We start from the raw sequence: 18396 nt of genomic DNA on the forward strand, positions 1-18396 counted from the left end.
TGTTACTCTTAATTTGCTGACGTTCTAATGTTAAATTGTCTTTTTTGTTCTAAGCTAAAATACACTTGCTACCCAAATAAACAGCTTTAAACATTTCTTTGGACTGCCTAAGACTTTTGCACAGTACTGTGTCTATGTGTGTGTATATATATATATGTATATATATGTGTATATATATATATGTATATATATGTGTATATATATATATGTATATATATATGTATATATATGTGTATATATATGTATATATATGTATATATATGTATATATATATGTATATATATATGTATATATATATGTATATATGGGGCGGCATGGTGGTGCAGTGGTTAGCACTGTCGCCTCACACCTCTGGGACCCGGGTTCGAGTCTCCGCCTGGGTCACATGTGTGCGGAGTTTGCATGTTCTCCCCATGTCGTCGTGGGGTTTCCTCCGGGTACTCCGGTTTCCCCCCACAGTCCAAAAACATGCTGAGGCTAATTGGAGTTGCTGAATTGCCCGTAGGTGTGCATGTGTGAGTGAATGGTGTGTGAGTGTGCCCTGCGATGGGCTGGACCCCCATCCTGGGTTGTTCCCTGCCTCGTGCCCATTGATTCCGGGATAGGCTCCGGACCCCCCGCGACCCAATAGGATAAGCGGTTTGGAAAATGGATGGATGGATGGATATGTATATATATGTATATATATATGTATATATATGTATGTATAGGGGCGGCATGGTGGTGCAGTGGTTAGCACTGTTGCCTCACACCTCTGGGACCCGGGTTCGAGTCTCCGCTTGGGTCACATGTGTGTGGAGTTTGCATGTTCTCCCCATGTCGTCGTGGGGTTTCCTCTGGGTACTCCGGTTTCCCCCCACAGTCCAAAAACATGCTGAGGCTAATTGGAGTTATTAAATTGCCCATAGGTGTGCATGTGTGAGTGAATGGTGCGTGAGTGTGCCCTGCGATGGGCTGGCCCCCTATCCAGGGTTGTTCCCTGCCTCATGCCCATTGCTTCCGGGATAGGCTCCGGACCCCCCGCGACCCAGTAGGATAAGCAGTTAAGAAAATGGATGGATGGATGGATGGGACTTATACAGTGAACTAACACCAGATGTTTAGGGGGGTCAGACTTTTCAACAGAGAACCAGTATAATATATTTTGACCAACATGTCATGAACAATTGAAAATGTAGGAATCAGCAGATGATTGTACATAATTATTCGCATGACTGAGCCAAAGCATTTGCAATTTGACCAAAAGAATAAGACTTTGCATTTATGATGTGCAAAAGGGACTCGATGATGTGGAGGTTGTACAAGTAGTTATGAGAATTTAATTTCTGATCTGAGAAATGTACCAAAGTGACTGAGAAAACCTGTAATATTGTTCTGCTGTACACTAGAGTAAATGCATGCGCTGGACTATTCACAGTCCCATAGAAGAAGATAAATCACATTTCCTCAGGTGGAATTACATCAAATAAAATACTCTGTTATTTTAGAAATCTGCTGCATGGCCACAATTCTGTGTCACATCAGCCGTCTGTCAGCTATGAGAGATGAATCTCTCCTATTATCAGCTCTCACTGTACTGTACAGATCTGTGTGGACCACAAGCTTTTGTGGCAGTATGACTATTTTAAGTACCTGTGCCTTTAAATGTGCGGGCCGATTTTGTATCGTAATTCGTGGTAGCGCCCTATAAAAATGGCAGTGGTTGGCTGGGGGTCGAACGCTGGCAAGGTTCTTCCGGTTACCTGACTTCGTGGTAAAGGTATGCGGGGGGCCGGTTTGCGTTTCTCCTTGCTGTTGTCAGTCACCTTTGTGGCTGTTTGAATTTCTTGTTCATTTTGTAGATCTGCATACGACGGATTTATTGGAGGTGGCTGTTTGGTAGGTGGCGGCGGGTACGTTTTATTCCGTTCTGTTTCGGCTCACTTGTACTCAACCGGTGGGTGCGCGTTGCTACGGGTAAATGGTGGGGCTGGCGACCTGTAAGCTGTGTGCTTGTGTAAAATCGCCCGTAAGTTCGATTTTGGTTCGTGATTGTGGGTTTTAATTAACTTGTTTTGCCTGGCGCCATCCTTTGCAGGCAACGTGGAGGGAGTTTATCCGGCTGGTTGGAGATCACAATACGCCATTAAGTGCTGCTGTTCTACCTGCTTTTACAGCTGCGGTCTGGATTGCCTGTCCTGCAGTTGCTGCTGCTTTGCTTCTTTGCCTCTTCCTCTTCTCTTCTCTTCTCTCCTTTTCTCTATTATGAATGTGGGGATTGGTAGATTGTCATTCCTTGTTTAACTGCGAGGATTAACTGTTTAGAGTAAGGGATTTTATTTGGTGTGTTTTTAAGATTCTTTGGGGTTGGGATGCGATTAGGGAGGAAGGGAACTTTGTGGTGGCATGTTGTATTGTGTGTAGTAACGGGGCATTGGTGTGTGTGCATGGGAGTTGTAGTGTTTCTGTTTCAGGATGCCCTCTGTTGCCTGACTGTTTAACCTCCTTCCCTGTGTGGAACCGCCCAGAGGTTTTTTTTTTTTTGTCGTGTAGATGGTGTTTTATTATTTTTATTTGTAATAAAAGATTGTCTTGCTGCTGTGTATAATGGACCTGAGTACCTTTCTCTTGGAGTTTCATTTAGCTTAGGAACTATTTCCCTGGGTGCAATTCCCAGGGTGGTGTAGTCGGTGTCTTAAGGGGTGGTTCCCCTGAACTCTGAGCCCAGCGCTGCGACACTTTAAAATGTTCATGTGCTTTCCCGAAGGCGATCAGTCTTGCGTAGTGAATAATGATCAATGTAAGTAAAGAATGAGTGTGGTCTGTGCGTTTCCCAAAAACCTTCATTATTCCAGAATTAACAGACAAACTTTAAGTAGGACTTTGTTGGCTCTTCCCAGCCTCCACGTGAGAACGGCTTGTGTGGACTGACCGACTTAATATACAGTCGGAGGATGAGGGACCTGGTCAAAGCGATGGCTGGCAGCTCTTAGCCCTCCATACGCATTGATTGGTACACAGGGCGGTTGTTGTGCCAGGGAATGCAGTTGATTGCAGTTCTGCCTTTGCAGTACAAGGTGAATTTGATCAGTGAAATCATTCATTGTATTTATATTGCCAACAGGTATGGAATGTACTGTGAGACCTTTTGGGCTGGGTGAATGTTAAGTGGGACAAAGGTGAACTGGGACACTCGTATGTCTGATACTCTGTATGGGTCTTATATCAGCAGCATTGTTACATTCCCCGAAAAAGAACATCAGTGTGTTTTGGCCAAACTCTGTGTCTCTGTGACACGACAGCAGACAAAAATTCAAAGAAGGATGTAGAAAATAAGGAGTGGGGGGGAGAACTGGTTACTCTACCAGCAAGATAACCATCTACTTTTGTTATGAAGGCTTTCGGGAAATGCTTGCTAATTAACGGCCAAACTTAAGTGCTAGTTAACAAACTGCTTAGCGTTTGAAAGCTTTCAGGAAAGCCAGCCCAGTTTGGTGACACCAGGCAGAATGATGGCTGACGACCGCAGTGGAAGCTGTTTCATTAGTCTGAATTTGTTATGGAAGGATTCACATATAATTTTCACTTTGCTGATTAAATTCATAAATCTGATTTTACTGAAATATCACCTTCTGTTTCTGTAAATGATGAAATTAAAACAAATAATATGAGCTATATTTTTGTGGAAAAGAGGAACTACTTCAAGAAAATAAATTAAATAGCTTTATGTCAGCCCACAGATACAGCAGGAGTTTGTAAGCTTTTGACATCCACTGTAAACATGTTCACCTACTGCCAGTGTTTTTTACAGCCAAAACAAGGAGGTAGGAGACACAGGGTTGCAGTGGACACCCCCAATGGTTTATTTTAGGGGTAAGGGGGGGGACATTTAGGAAGGGCAGCCAGAGTGAGGAGGCTGGCTCCTCCCTCACGCACCTGGGCCCGGCTCCATGGTTTCTGGCTGAGCAGGTGGGAGGCCGCAGTCCCTTCTGGGTGGTCATCCTCCAGGCGTCTGTGTTCAGAGACAGAGAGAGGACAAGCAGTTTGCTCACCAGTCACCCTCTCCCCCTCCTGCCCACCGTGCAGGCTTTGAGCTATGCTGGGGGGGGGGGATCCCACCCCCTCTCTGGGACTATTATCAGCGGTCGGCTGCCTCCTGTTGGCATTCCTCACTTCCTCACGGGTGGTTCTGTGCTCGACCGTGGGCATCTTGCGGTTTCTATGACATCACACCATTTGATCTTGACGTCAGTCCAGGGTCTCATCCTCTCTTCTTCTGGCAGAACTGGGGATGAGAGAGACCAGTTGTTTGATGCAGTGGGTTGCTCTCACTGGATGGTCTAATTTAGAAGCTGATCATTTATGTCTGTTATTACAGTCAGTGACGCTAAAAGGTGAGCTTCAGTGAACAGTGTGTGACAGCTGCAGGAACAGAGGCACTCAGGCAAACCCAAGTGCAGAATATTACCCCCGAATGGCAGCTTTTTATCAGCAACAGGGAGACCTGGGATGGGGGAAGGGTGGGGGGGGGGGGGGGGGGGGGTGCTGAAGGGCTGTTTGCTCTGGTGGGTCCAGGCCAGTCACTGGCAACGTCAGCACTGGTGTTTACAGGTCGCTGCTGCCTGTATTTTGTCTGAAATTTTGTGGTTTCCTTTCAATAGGCTGTCAGGCTGTAGAGTCACAGAGAGGCTGTTCTTCTCTGACTTCAGCTCTGAAGTCAAACCTTAGAAAGCTGGATCTGAGCTACAATCACCCAGGAGACTCAGGAGTGAAGCTGCTCTCTGCTGTACTGGAGGATCCCAGCTGTAAACTGGAGAAGCTGAAGTGAGTAGAGAATGAATATTTTATGTCGGTTTCAGTCAAGTTTATTTGTATAGCACATCTTCATACAAGAAGGTCATTCAAAGTGCTTTCCAGAAAAGATGATAAGAAATAAAATTCTTAATGCACAAAGTAAAGTCGTACGACTAAATATGACAATGAAAAATTTAATTAAAAGAACATAAAACGTTTAAGGACAGATATTAGAAGTGACAAACTGCCAGTCCCATCAGACGGCCATCGGCCATCGACCTGCGGCCCAGGGTGCTCCGGTCACAGGAGCACTTATGTTCCACCATGCTGTTCGTTATGGACACACTGTGGGCAGCACAGGGATTCAGATCGGCCAGGCCGTTCCTCCCAATCTCACCCTTCCAGGTTTCACTGTCGCTACGCACATCAGCGTTAATGTCTCCCAGCAGGACAATGCAGTCCCCACGGGGGGCACCTCCCAGCCCCCCCTCCCAGGTCTCCAAGAAGGCCAGGTACTCTGAGCTGGTGTTCGGTGCATACGCATAAACAGTCAGACCCCCTCCACCAACTCGAAGTGGAAGGGAGGTAACCCTCTCGCTCACTGGGGTGAACTCCAACGTTCTGGCACTGAATTGGGGGGTTATTAGCTTATTTCGCAGAGGTCACCATTTTCAAAATGAAAACAAGGCTGAGGTGGGATTAATTCCACAAAATTCGTTGATGCTACTGTGGCATATTGTTGTGAACCAGGATGTACATCTTATCAAAGACGAGAATGTGATCAAGGTTTGTCTTTCCCTGGATTTCCTTGTAACCGGGACACTTAGAAGCTAAGTTCAAAGTTAGAAAACACACTTTTGCAGAATCATGGATTTACAGTGGTGAGGATGTATCATATAACCAAGCTGCCTCCTGCTATAATTCCTCACAGTGGGGCTGAAGATTTTTATTTTCTATGTGAAAACCCAAGATCCATTGGAGGTGAAGTACCTGACTCTGCTTGGACCTAAAATATATTCATACCCCATTGATTAACTCTGTAATGTACCATATATGTTTAGTAATATGTATCCAGCATTTTCAGCCTCTCTCAGGATAATAGTGCTTGTGCTTCTTGTCTCAGAAAATTGTAAACTCAGAAAATTAATCAAGCTTGTTAATGACTAACGTTAGTTATTCACGCTGCAAAGAATATTTTGATGTTTGCTGATTAGCTAGTACATTGACACTTAGGCTACGCCTGTCAAAATCCTTTAATATCAGTAATGCTCCCCTCTATTCAGTTGCTGTATCCTTTTAACAGAACTGCTCTTGATATTCAACATCCCTCCTCAGCCCATTTTTCAGCATCGTTTATGGTAAAATGTGGCACCAGCTCAGAGGGGTGACTCCCTCCTCTGCCGCGGCCATGTGAAATCAGCACATAAGTAGACCCACACCTGCCCAGCGCCTCTCACCAGGGGCAAGTCAAGAGTGGAATAGAGGGGAGTCCAGTGCCTCTCACCAGGGGCAAGTCAAGAGTGGAATAGAGGGGAGTCCAGCCCCTCTCACCAGGGGCAAGTCAAGAGTGGAATAGAGGGGAGTCCAGCGCCTCTCACCAGGGGCAAGTCAAGAGTGGAATAGAGGGGAGTCCAGCGCCTCTCACCAGGGGCAAGTCAAGAGTGGAATAGAGGGGAGTCCAGCCCCTCTCACCAGGGGCAAGTCAAGAGTGGAATAGAGGGGAGTCCAGCCCCTCTCACCAGGGGCAAGTCAAGAGTGGAATAGAGGGGAGTCCAGCCCCTCTCAAGCCCAACCTGTGCATATATTTAGTCGGTATCTCTCTACCTCCCCAACCAGCTCAGGTTCCTTTCCCACCAGAGAGGTTACATTCCATGTTCCTAGAACCAGAACTGGTAGCCGATGATCGGTCCGCCTAGGGCCCTGCATACACTGCCACCTGATCCACATTGCACCCAACCCCCACGGCTCACCCTGCAGATGGTGGATACACAGGAGGGGGGGCCCATGTAAATTAGGGGCTCACCTGCTCCAGGGAAGGGTCCCGGTCTCCCCAATCTGGGCAGGGTCACATGATCCTTAGTGTTAGTGACTCACACTTTGTCTGGCCGCTCACCCAGGAACAATTTGCCTTGGGAGACCCAAAGAGGGGCAGCTCCCCCGGCAACATAGCTGCTAACCTCACAGAGGGACACGAACCCTTCCAGCACAATAGTGTCAATACATGGAAGGGCCCAAACGTCACCCCCGATCTACCAACATACCGCACTTATGGGAAGGGTCGCCTCAATAAAAATGATGGTTTTGCCAAGAATTTATTATTTATTTTCAATGATCCCGAGCAAACCACCACCTGACTGGTTTAGATCTCTGGACTCCGCCATCTCTAAATTCCTCTGGAAAGATAAACCCCCACGTATTAGCTTAAAAACACTGCAAAGGACTAAGGACAAAGGAGGACTAGATCTGCCTAACTTTCACCACTATTTCTTAGCCAACAGGCTCCAAAACATCTCAGGATGGTTAAAACATACCCTCTTAGATGAGCCTTGGCTAGACGTAGAACAAGCACTATGCAATAATATAAAGATTTCGGATCTACCATTCATTAGCTCAAACATTAAACGACACGAATGCTTCAAAAGCATCAGTATCAGCTCTTCTCTGACAGCGTGGTGGGAGTTTCTAAAAGCGACTGAGTCTTCATTAATCCCATGCAAACGTACTCCCATCTGGAACAACCCTGACGTACTACTAAATAATAATATGATAAACTTCCCAGATTGGAGTTGTAAAGGTATTAAATACTTGGAACATATATTCGAAGGAATAGACTTTATTCCCTTTGACATATTAGTTAAATGATATGGGATTAACAAGAACAAATTTTTAGAATATCAACAAATTAAATCTATAGTAAAAAAGAAATTAGGGTTTAATCAAATCAAATTACAAATACCACCAAGTGTGGCAGAATTCCTTAATCTAAAAACCCCCAAATTACTGTCTAAAATATACAGGACACTTTCTAAAATGGATGAATCAATATCCCTTCCCATTACAAAATGGGAGGCAGATCTATCAGTCAGCTGGGACCACAATTTCTGGTCTAAGATATGTTTAAAAACCTTTAAGCTGGTTAGAAATCCCAGTTTACAGTTAATACAATACAAAATCCTGCATAGAGTGACTATACAGGGCATCGGATGTTCAGGATGGGTTTTACGTCTTCTAACAACTGCTCACACTGCCAAGGCGACACACCTGACAGTTACATCCATGCTTTTTGGTTCTGTCCACCTACTCGGATGTTCTGGCTCAGGATCTGTGAAGACTTAAAGTGTCTGAGATGTACCATTCCAGCATCCCCTTCAGTCTGCTTGTTGGGCGACTTAGATGGTGTCACTACAGATTATGACACAACCCACATGACTTTCACCGCCTTATGCATTGCTAAGAAGACTGTCCTTATGAACTGGAAGAATAAAAATAAGCTTAATATCAACCAATATAGAGACAGTTTGTTGAACCATATTAGTCTTGATACAGCTTCTGCCGCCACACTAGATCAATCTCTCTGGGCTCCTTTGATCAGCTCCATCACCTAGTGGGGGTGGGGGGTCAGGGTTTTGTCCTGCTTTGGTCGGTGTCGTTGGCATGGGGGGGGCATATTGGCTTGGGGCGTCTGGGGGTTCCCTGGGGGTGGGTTGCTGCGGGGGTTCGGCGCTGGGACTGCGGTCCTGGCCTGGATGGGGCTTTGGTGGCTCTTGGGTGGGGTCCTTCTGGCGGCTGCAGGCGGCGCTGCTGGGGGAGCCTGTGCCGGCGGACGTAGGTTACCGGCCTGGTGGCCGTGCTGCTCCTGGGTAGATCCGGGGCGGGCTTGGGGTTCTGGGGGAGCTCTGCCTCCGGGCCGGGGTTCCGGCTGGGCTGGGGGGGCTTGGGTCCTGGTGGGTATGCCGCCGGGGTGTGGGTCGGTGCGTGCACGGGGGCTCGGCCCCGGTGTGGGGGCCTTCGGCGCGTCGGTGGAGCTGGGGGCCTCCTTAGCTGGCGGGGAGGTTCTTACCATCTGTCCGCGGGGGGTCCCTGCTTTTGGGGTATCCAGTCTGCGGGGGGGGGATCCAATAGAGGAGGAGGAGGAACTCAAACTGGATGTCTTTTGTCTTATGCAGTATGAGAGTTCACTGAATGCTGGGGCGGGGGTAGTTTTTCCTTTGTAGTGGGGTCTGGTGGGGCGCCTTGGGCTCTGTGGGGCCCGGTGGTGCCGCTGCCTTGGGCCCCGGTCTGGATGGGCCTGGGCCCCCCGCCCTGGGTGGATTTCGGGGAACGGGGGTGCCTATGGGGGTCAGCGGGGGAGCTGGCTCCGGGGGGGGAGGTATTTTGCCCCCCCCCATTCCTTTCCTCCCCATCCCTAAATGCTTCCCTCCTCCCGCTCCATCACACCACCACACATGTAGGGCTTTGAGGTGTAGGTGCGTTGCTGGGATGCAGGGTAGGTATTCCTCCTCTGTCCCCTCGCGACCACCTGTACCTCATTCATACACTACAACGTAGACACTCTCATTACTTACTCTCTCACGACACATACATTTAGGGCGTTGGGGATGGGCACACAGAATGGCATCCAGAGGGCGGTCTGTTCATTCAGCCTTACCTCTGGTGCCAGGGCCCACATCTCAATTTTAATCACACATAGACATTGAGGGCTCTGGGGAGAGGCCGAGCTAACACCAGCTGTTGGTCGGCAGGGGGTGGTTAGTGCCATGCCCTTCACCTGTTTTAAAAGCACTTTAGAACAACACGCACCAACACCACATCTGAGCGGGCGAAGGGGGGCATGGGGTCTTTTCACACCCCCGTTCTCCGTTCGCCATTTGGGGCTGGGGGCTGAGAGAGGAAGAGCTGGCCGTCTGGTCGGGGTCTGGGCTGGTGGGCTTCTCGGCTGCTGCGGGGTCCGGGGTGATCTTCTGGTATCCTCACCAGAGGAAAAAATGGGGTCCACATAGAGTATATATGTGGAGTGAGAGTATGTGTACAGCGTTCATTTCTGTGTGTGTAAATGTTGGATGAAAATATTTGTTTATGTCTGCATGAGGGTGGGAACGTATGCTTGTATATGTGTGTGCCTGTTTGTCTATACACACGTGTCAGGTTGGGTCCTAGACTCCACCTGAAATAACATCTCGGGCTCTATTCCCCCCCGCCACACTCCCTGCCAGTGGATGGGGCCCCCAGCCGCTGGTGCGTTGGTGGTTCTCGATGTCCGGGGCTGGGTGCTCGAGTGGGTGCTGGCTCACCCTCGGCGGTTGCCTGGCGGGATCTGGCCCTCCTGGCTCTGTCGAGCCCTTGCTGTGGGGTGGGGGGGCCCTTGGATCTCTGGGCCCGGGGCCCGGTCTGCCCTGGTGGGGCCGGCCACCGGCAGAGCCTGCGGGCTCGTCGCCACGGCCCCCTGGGGCTCCTGCACTGTGGCTGCCGGATGGCCTCCCTCCGGAGCTCTCCTCTGCCCTTTTCTGGGTGAGGGATGCTATTCTCCCTGCGGTGGTCCTCCGGGGGCTCCCATACCCTGGGGGGCCTCTGGATGTCTGGGGTCCGGGCCTCCTTGTCTGCTTCGTGTCCTTGGGGATGGGGCTGTGGCTCCCCACACACACACTACTAGACATTTACATGGAGAAACCTTTTGAACACCAGCGCGCTCACAGATACAGGTGTGCACACAGGGGTACAAACAGGTTCTCACAGACACACACAGGTTCGATCAGCTGTTGCTCCTTAATATGCTCAATGTGATTCATACAGATGTTGGTTGTTGTTTTCTCTCATCAGCAGGTATTGAAGCAGATTATCTGTGTTTTTTTTTTTCCCTTTTCTCTCTTTTCCCTCCCTCTCTCTCTATTTCCCCTCCTTCTCCTTTTTCGTCCTTCTGTCCCCCTCTCTCTCTCCTCTCTTGAAAAATGAATAAATAAACAGAAATAAAGTAGTCCTCCACAGAGGGGGGTGGTGGAGGGAATATTTTAAAAAAAATTTAAAAAATACATACCGTCTTGGCTGACCTCCCTCAAGAATTACGCACTGATCTAATACCATACTGTCATGGATAACCTCACTCAGGCGTTACCTACTGATCCAATACCGTACTGGCATGGATAACCTCACTCAAAAATCCTGCCAGAAGAGCACTGAGGACGAGACCCTGGACTGATGTTAAGATCAAATGGTACGTCATAGAAACTGCAAGATGCCCACAGTGGAGCAGAGAACCACCCGTGAGGAAGTGAGGAATGCCAACAGGAGGCGGTTGGTATTAGATCAGTGGGTAATGCTGGTAGAGTAACCAGTGCTCCCACCCACTCCTTATTTTCTACATCCTTCTTCCTTTGAATTTTTGCCTGCTGTCGTGTCACAGAGACACAATGATGCCCTTTTTTGGGCAATGTAACAATGCTGCTGATATAAGACCCAATCAGAGTATCAGACATATGAGTGTCCCAGTTTACCTTTGTCCCATTTAACATTCACCCAGCCCAAAAGGTCTCTTTATACATTCCATACCTGTTGACAATATAAATACAATGAATTATTTCACTGATGAAATTCGCCTTGTGCTGCAAAGGCAGAACTGCAATCAACTGCATTCCCTGGCACAACAACCGCCCTGTGTACCAATCAACGCGTCTGGAGGGCTAAGAGCTGCCAGCCATCGCTGTGACCAGGTCCCTCATCCTCTGACTGTATATGAAGCCGGTCAGTCCCCACAAGCCGTAGTGAGGAATTTTCTCTATGAAAAAACTTCTTTCCCGAGTGCTTGCAGCTCCCTCTGTGTTGTCCTGTGTGTGTGACGCAGCTCCTGACCCCCTGCCCAGTCAGCATGATCCCCAATCCCCATTTATCCCCAGTTATCACTTTGCGAGGCTGGAGAAGTCCTGTCATTTCCTGCAGAGTTCAATCCCAGATCACTGCTGGCCACAGTAGCCTTTCATCCCGGCAGTGATTCCCCCCATTGTTCCCCCACCTCCTCCATTAGTTGTATCGCCGCCTTGCAGAGCTGATGTTTCCTCTTTCTCTGGCTGCTGTCCATGGTTTCTTTGTACAAAAGAGCCCCATCATGTTTTCAGCCTATTGGTATATTTGCATAGTGCTCTCTCCGGGTTGGGGATGGGGTCCTCCCCCAAGTGGAGGAGTTTAAGTATCTCGGGATCTTGTTCACGAGTGGGGGAACGATGGAGCGGGAGATCGACAGGCGGATCGGTGCGGCGTCGGCAGTCATGCGGGCGCTGCATCGGTCTGTCATGGTGAAGAGAGAGCTGAGCCAAAAGGCGAAGCTCTGGATTTACCAGTCGATCTACGTTCCTACCCTCACCTATGGTCATGAGCTTTGGGTAGTGACCGAAAGAACGAGATCGCGGGTACAAGCGGCCGAAATGAGTTTCCTCCGCAGGGTGGCTGGGCTCTCCCTTAGAGATAGGGTGAGGAGCTCAGTCATTCGGGAGGGACTCAGAGTAGAGCCGCTGCTCCTCCGCATCGAGAGGAGCCAGATGAGGTGGCTCAGGCATCTGATCAGGATGCCTCCGGGACGCCTCCCTGGGGAGGTGTTCCGGGCATGTCCCACTGGGAGGAGGCCCCGGGGAAGACCCAGGACACGCTGGAGAGACTATGTCTCTCGGCTGGCCTGGGAACGCCTCGGGGTCCCCCCAGAGGAGCTAGACGAAGTGGCCGGGGAGAGGGAAGTCTGGGTCTCCCTGCTGAGGCTGCTGCCCCCGCGACCCGACCCCGGATTAAGCGGGAGATGATGGATGGATGGATGGATGGATGGTATATTTGCAACTGATAATTTAATTTGGTATTCCGTCTGTGCGTTTTCAGACGTTTAGATTTGGATTATATGTTATATTGTTCATGTTTACATGCATCATGTAGCAATGATTTGACTCGCATTTTGCTATTGACATACTTGGAATCGATTTTCCTGTTATTGACAGTTTGTGCTTTTCTCACGTGGAGGCTGGGAAGAGCCAACAAAGTGCTACTTAAAGTTTGTCTGTTAATTCTGGAATAACGAAGGCTTTTGGGAAACACACATACACCACACTCATTCTTTACTTACATTGTTTATTATTTTGTTTATTATTCGCTAAGACTGATCGCCTTTGGGAAAGCCATCTGTCACGCCTCCCGGGTGTAGACTGACGGAGAGGTCCAATTAGAGTCCAAAACGGGAGACTACATAAGCGTGACACACGCAATTTGGGTTGTGAAGTATTTGCCTATGTTCTATAGCAGTACAGAGCGATTTCTTGTCCGTTGTCTTTCCCTCGTTTCCTACTGCTTCCGTCTGCCCATTGTGTGTACCTTACCCTGTTTACCTTCCTTCCCCAGACCAGCCCTCGACCCTGAACCTCCTGCCCTGCCTTCCCTACCAGTCCCAGGATCTCTCATCTCCCCTTCCCTGTGTCGTCCTGTCCCATGCCTGCCCGTAGGACTGACCACCCCGGCTGCTGACCTCCTTTTCCGACCACGACCATCCCAGCCATCTCGCCCCTTGAAAGTCTGTTGCCTGAGTGATCTAATAAAGATCAATTGGTTCTGCACCTCTGGGTCTGTGCTTCCCTGCGAGAGCTCGGTTGACACCATCCCTGACTATTAAGGAGATGTGAACATCCCCAGCAACTACTGCTGGTCTGTCAGGCTTTAAATTATGCAAATTATAAAGATAAAGAAGTTAATTGCAAAAAACTTTATGGATGGAACAGTATTTTCAGAAATTCTCTTTGAGAGCCCTTAGCACATGAACATTTTAAAGCCTGTGGTCCACACAGATCTGTACAGTACAGTGAGAGCTGATTATAGGAGAGATTCATCTCTCATAACTGACAGGCGGCTGATGTGACACAGAATTGTGGCCATGCAGCAGATTTATAAGATAATAGAGTATTTTATTTGATGTAATTCTACCTGAGGAAATGTGATTTAGCTTCTTCTATGGGACTGTGAATAGTCCAGCGCATGCATTTACTCTAGTGTACAGCAGAACAAGGTTTTCTCGGTCACTTTGGTACATTTCTCAGATCAGAAATGAAATTCTCATAACTACTTGTACAACCTCCACATCATCGAGTCCCTTTTGCACATCATAAATGCAAAGTCTCATTCTTTTGGTCAAATTGCAAATGCTTTGGCTCAGTCGTGCGAATAATTATGTACAATCATCTGCTGATTCCTACATGTTCATGACATGTTGGTCAAAATATATTATACTGGTTCTCTGTTGAAAAGTCTGACGCCCCAAAACATCTGGTGTTAGTTCATTGTATAAGTCATTACATGCAAAATGGTTGTCATAATCACTCAAGCATGTTCTCTGTACATCTGTATAACTGCGTGTATATATATACAGTACTGTGCAAAAGTCTTAGGCAGTCCAAAGAAATGTTTAAAGCTGTTTATCTGGGTAGCAAGTGTACTTTGGCTTAGAACAAAAAACACAATTTAACATTAGAACGTGTACAAATTAAGAGTAACACAATAAAAACTAGTAATAATTTCTTCTGTTTTCTAAAAAGTTATGGATATCTAGTTGGATGGCTAGATGAACACCGCTTCAGTTCCCAAACTTCTCCTCAGGGGCACCTCAGCTGTTCCACAATTTTGTTAAATTTCACCAACAGCTCAATTAAATAATTAAATATATTGGTTTAAAAAGTCAGTGAGAGATTGACTAGCTGTATGAGGTCTGCTAGTGGCCAAGTCAAAAAATACATGGCTGCACTGGTTCTGAAATGGCGAAGCTGACACACTTTGACAGGCATCATATCATAGTTTTACACCAACACGAGGATAATCTAAACATCATTTTCTTTGTCTGCCTAAGACTTTTGCACAGTACTGTATATATATATTTAGGTCCTCAATCATGGCCTTACAATGGCTGAGGCTGGTCGGCCGAATGATGGGAGAACAACCATGCCCTCAACCATTCAAACATTTCATAGAGCCAACAGGTATGTAATCCAACAATGTGCCCTGTACTGTAATATTGTGCTCTTACTGCAATGCTTCATATTACAGTATCCATTAGCATTTTATATTACACAGTGAGTTTTACTTTATACAGTTACATACTGGATGTATACTGTAGCACACATGTCGCGTCACTCACGGTCACACACACAGATTAACCTCCCCTCAAACCACAGGCAATATGCCAGGACAAGCAGTGTAGTACAATCTTTTATTAAACACACAAGAGCAAACCTTAACACACGGGGGGGGAAACAGAATATCTAATACCACGAAGGGGGGGGGGGGACATGCCCTACATACACACCTTTCCCACTGAGTACACCCCCATAGAATTAGCATTTCAATCTCCCAAATTCCTGTGAAAATGTCACTGGGTGTATAACTACACACTAATACAATCCAAATCCAAAACACACATGATAAATGTGCTTTTCTACTTTTATGAGAACTGAAAGTGCTTTACAATTCATGCCTCACATTTACCCATCCACACACCGGGGGCGGAGGCTGCCATGCAAGGCGCCAACCTGCACGCCGGGAGGTTCAGTGTCTTGCTCAAAGACACTTTCATAGGGTCAGGAGAAACCAGGGCTCGAACCTGCAACTCTGGTTGCTAAACGATAGCACTACCTCCTGCGCCACCATCTTCCCCAAATGTAAGGAGAAGGAGGTTCCTCGGAGCTCCGAGATGTGTTTGGCTGTAATAAAACTGGAATATACCTAATGTATATGACAGTTTTTGACAACACCAGCATTTATTTTTTAGGCAAAAATGGCAGGCAGATCTGAACTGGCTGGATTTGATGTTGCAGCTTTTAATGAAAGACAAAACAAAATTAAAAAGTGCTGAAGTTTGAATGACCGTGTGTTTATTTCAGTTATTTTATATTGGGCTCAAGGATTGGTTTCATCATACAAATACAGCACAGATAATGTTTACTTGAAATTACTGAAAAGTAAGTGATACCAGAATCAGGGGGTCAATAAGCTCTTAAGTAATAATGTGGATTGTGCTTGGGATAGAAGCTGCACGTTGTGTTGAAGAAAAGTATAGATTTTCATTTGACTAAATTTGCTAATGAATTGTAAAAACAATATTTGTGACATTCATCTTTAGATGACATTAATTACATAACTAATAATACTTTGAGAAGAAATGTTTTGTCATTATTATTTTCTATTATCATTGCTTCTTACAGTAAATTATTCTTGATGCCCCCAGTCGGTAGCCCATGTATGTAAAATATGTGGGTAGGATGCCGGTTAAACCCCCCGATTCACGTGCAGCATTTGATCACAGTTGACCCCATTCATGCTGGGCAGAGTCATCCCGTCTTAGCAGAGTCCTGCTGAAGCTGTGTGTGAGCTTATTCTCCAGGTCTCACTGGCTTTTGTGTGGCTCCCCACACTTCTGTCACAGTAGACAGTCCTGCCTGCCTGCAGCTTAACCAATGAAGCGGCTCTTTCCTTGCATATAATTAATGCAGCAGCTATTTACTTGCATCTATCACTCAGGCGGCTGCTTCCCTGCATGTGACCTACTACAGTGTTTTATAAGGTGTTTCCTTTGCTGTTCTCAGTCTCTGTCCCAATTCCCCAGTTTCTTTCGCAGTTTTTCCTGCCATCTCTGCCACAGCTTCAGCTGCATTGTCTGCAGTCTCTCCTGCACTGTCTGCTCTGGCTGCAGCTCTGCCTCTTTCAACCCCCACCACCCTCCTATGGCTCCTGCTGCAGCCAAACCCCCTGCAGTTACACCCACTATTCCTACTACTGCTCCTGCCCCTAATGCCCAACTGCCCCAGCATCAGCAGCTCCTGCTGCCCCTAATGCCCCAGCTCACTCTTTCTCTTGCTCTTCTCCTGATCTCAGACTCCCCTGCTTCCTCTCCTCTCTCATCCATCTCTTCTTTTGTCGTTTTCACCTCCATTTCTGCTATGACCTGCAGTGATTTATTTCCGTAATGACTGCTGCCATTGTTTGTCACCATGTTCTCTATAGCTGTCAGCAGCTGTTTAATCTGAAGGCTGTTACTCCTGCACTCTGATTCATCCAGGATTCCATCAGAGCTTGAAGGTCTTCCTGACCCTTGGCCTGGTTCCTGATCAGGTGTGATGATCTTTGTTCTAACAGCCAGTTCTTCATTTCCTCCAGTGTCTGAACAGCCTGTGATTCCCCAGCTTCTCTCCTCTCTATCATCACTTGCTGTAGTTGTTCCATGATCTGCAGACTGAGCATTTTTATCTTTTCTGCTCCAGTGCTTAGAGTGAATGACATGGACTCGGCCTCCACACTTATCAACAAGTTCCTTCAGATCCTTGTTCTCCTTCACATATTCCTCAGTGGTTTGGTTTTCTTTAAGCCCATCAGCCTGTGTGAAGAGGACACCTGTGTGTTTCAGGGCTTCCTCCCCAAACCACTTCAGTACCATCTTCACTGACTCGTTCTCTTCCCCCAGGATAACATTTCCTGTGCTGCTCTTCCCAGATCCTGTGTTTCCCAAAAGCACAATTCTTACTTCAGAAGGTGCTTTGGGAGAGAAATACAATATCAGTTACCATGAATATTATACATTTGTGTCAGTTTGATTGAAGACTCATAGCAATGTGCTACGATCAAGCCTGTCAGCAGGAGGCACCGTGAATGTGGTTATAATGAACATGAACATGCCATATTGCTGTGGAAATTCTCCAGTATGACTTTAGCATGTCTTGGGTGCAGCTACTTTATTCTGTCAGCAGATGGCAGTGCAGAGCCACACAAAGCATGAGCGCATGGGAAAGAGACTGACAGTCAGAGGTACTTATTCAACTCATTTTATTACCGAACACAGATATTTCATCTGTCTGCTTATCCAAAGGAAAACCTCATTTCTATACATAGTTTGTTTACCTGAACACTGACAGAAAAGCTTAGACATGCAGCCACTCTTAGCAATTTCACGACAGATGCTTCTGTCCAGCTCAGTGGATGTCAGTCTGGCTCAGGGGTCGGCAACCGAATTGAGAAGAGCCACTTTTCGGAAAAGAAGCCAGAGAATTTTACTGGAAACAAACATTTATTCTAAACAGATTAGCGACTTTTTATACATACCAACGACAGAGTAAAACAATTTTCAATGTTTCATGGACTTTTTAAGAAAAACAGCATGTTTGCCCTAATTTTATTAATTATATCGTTATAAGCCTATAAATTAAGGAATGGAAATTCACTCAAAAAATGCAATATGCTGTTTATTAAGAAGATAATTCCTTCATATTTTTGCATTATGTATTCAAAAAAGTTTATAAAAACAGTTGAAAACAGTTGGATTAGAACGAGCCAATTATGTAACTGGAACCCCTCCCACATGTAAACACAGTGACGCGCTACAGCGTTGGTTTGTTGTCTGAGGCTATGATACTGACCACAAACACATTCTCAAATTTCACTGCACCAATCATAGCATATGCAGGCAGAAAAATGACAGCAAACAACATTCAGCATTAGACTCTAAAACCGTCTGTAATGTCCAGTGGACCATAAACTAAAATAAGCTTTTTATTGCCCAATTTTTATATAGGATGAGACTAAAAATTTAGAAATATCTATATGCACAAGTAGTTTTTCCTGATA

The 18396-nt window shown here is 46.8% G+C and overlaps 1 protein-coding gene and 1 long non-coding RNA gene across 2 annotated transcripts in view; one reads left to right on the forward strand and one right to left on the reverse strand.

Moving 5' to 3' along the window:
• Positions 1–1687: 1687 nt before the first annotated feature.
• LOC125723877 (uncharacterized) lies at positions 1688–13352 on the forward strand. Its single transcript, XR_007387005.1, has 4 exons — positions 1688–1892; positions 4641–4803; positions 11378–11528; positions 13141–13352. It is a non-coding gene; the product is annotated as an uncharacterized LOC125723877 (long non-coding RNA).
• Positions 13353–14329: 977 nt separating this feature from the next.
• The window catches only part of LOC125723834 (NACHT, LRR and PYD domains-containing protein 12-like), a 360722-nt gene continuing 356655 nt past the window's right edge, over positions 14330–18396 (reverse strand). Inside the window, exon 12 of the transcript XR_007386982.1 lies at positions 14330–14391. The gene's annotated coding sequence lies outside the window, so the exon portion shown is untranslated. The remainder of the gene's footprint in view (positions 14392–18396) is intronic.

This window comes from Brienomyrus brachyistius, unplaced genomic scaffold (genome assembly GCF_023856365.1).
Source record: "Brienomyrus brachyistius isolate T26 unplaced genomic scaffold, BBRACH_0.4 scaffold52, whole genome shotgun sequence".
NCBI classification, from domain to species: Eukaryota; Metazoa; Chordata; class Actinopteri; order Osteoglossiformes; family Mormyridae; genus Brienomyrus; species Brienomyrus brachyistius.